A 1,980-nucleotide genomic window follows, 5' to 3' on the forward strand; every position below is an offset into this window, starting at 1 on the left:
ATCCACTCCTCCCCCATTTATGTTTAGAATATGACAGGTATCCTTGAGTATCAACAAAACATGGCATATCAAGTTGCAGTAAAGACCGAGTGTCTCCCCATGTATTAAGGCTGGGCAAGGCAACCAGTATGGAGAGTAGAGTCCCAAAAGCCAGTAAAAGAGTCGGAGACAGCCCCTGTTTCTGTTGCTAGGAATGCCACAAAAGGGGCAAGCTATACAACTGTCGCATATATACATAGGGCTAGGTCAGTCCTATGCAGATTTTCTGGTTGTTGGTTCAGTCTCTGTGAGCTCCTATGAGCCCAGGTTAGTTGATTCTGTGGGTTTTCTTGTGATGTCCTTTACTCTTCTGACTTTTCCTTCCACATATGGATGAGAACTTTGTGGTTTCTGCCCTCCTGTGCCTGCTGTGTCCAGAAAACACCTCACCCTCACAGAGACTCAAGGACTCTTCACACATTCATTGTGAAGGGTATCCTTTTCAGTCAAGATGGCTGAGAAGGTTATAGACATCTCCTTTTTTCTTCAGATCAGGACTGTGTGGACAGGATTTCATTTGTAAGAATACCTAGAAGGGTATGTCACATAAAATTCTAAAACAATAATAAAGAAAGTATATTATCATAGATGATGAGTAAATGGCAAACATGCACCACCTTCAGTTTGAGTGTGCACTGTCCTGTATGGCATCTAAACACAGAGTCAAGAGTCACATTTCACCCTATATATACACATGAAGACACTGATATTTTCCATGGGTTACAAATCTCTCTCTCTCTCTCTCTCTCTCTCTCTCTCTCTCTCTCTCTCTCTCTGTCTCTCTCACACACACACACACACACACACACACACACACACACCTAGTTTATCTTATCAGGCAATATAAACCTCATAGGATAAAACTGGGCATGGTCAGTAGCCCAGAGCCTTGTACTTTTTAAAGAACTAATGAATTCAGGGCACAGGAGACAAGATGTGTTCTCATGTTCTTCTCTAACATAAAACCTCCAAGACATTCAGGGGTTCCTAACTGCTGGTATTCAGGCTTTACAGGGAAGAGGAAAGAGTTCATGACTGAGGTCAGTGGGAATTCATTAGCATTTCTTTTTTCTTTTTTTCCAAAACAGGGTTTCTCTGTGTAGCTCTGGCTGTCCTGGAACTCACTGTGTAGAGCAGGCTGGCCTCAAACTGGTAGCTCTGCCTGCCTCTTCCTCCCAAGTACTGGGATTAAAAATGGCATGTGCCACCACCACCATGCTCATTGGCATTTCTTTACCTTCTCTCTCCTTGTCTCAATTCCAGGAAAGTGAAAGAAAACTGATTGTGAAGAAAAGAGCATTCAGGATCATGGGCTTTAAAACAAACAAAAGGAAATTGTCCAATAGTGAACTATTATTGTTCTGTGCCAAGCACACTCTCAATCCTGATTCTGTTTTCCTAAGGTTTATTTTACTTTTCCTGTGTGTGTGTGTGTGTGTGTGTGTGTGTGTGTGTGTGTTGGTCTGTGTTGGTCTGTTCATATGTATGCTGTTTCTGTGCATGAAGAGAGAGGATGATGGACAAAGAGAGGGAGGGAGGGTGAGAGAGAGAGAGAGAGAGAGAGAGAGAGAGAGAGAGAGAGAACATGCCTATGAAGCCTGGAGAGTTTGACAGATCCCTTAAAGATGGACTTATGTGTGGTTGTGTTTCCAGATGTATGCTCTTGGAACCCAACTCAAGTCATCTGGAAAAGCAGCAAGTATTTTTCACTGCTGAGACATCTCTTCAGCCACCAAAAGCCTGGTTCTTACAATGTTCAAAATTGGTTAGTAATTCTCCTACCCCTTTATATCACCATTGCTCTCATTTTGTGCTACTCAGTATGCATTATTTTCACCATTTGTGGGGAATTCTATAAACACTGCTCTGCCTGAGTGACAATCATTGTGTTAGCATTTTTCATGCTCTCTGTCAAACATTCTGTTCCACTGGTCTGACTAT

This window comes from Mesocricetus auratus, unplaced genomic scaffold (assembly GCF_017639785.1).
Source record: "Mesocricetus auratus isolate SY011 unplaced genomic scaffold, BCM_Maur_2.0 Super-Scaffold_100033, whole genome shotgun sequence".
Lineage (NCBI taxonomy): Eukaryota > Metazoa > Chordata > Mammalia > Rodentia > Cricetidae > Mesocricetus > Mesocricetus auratus.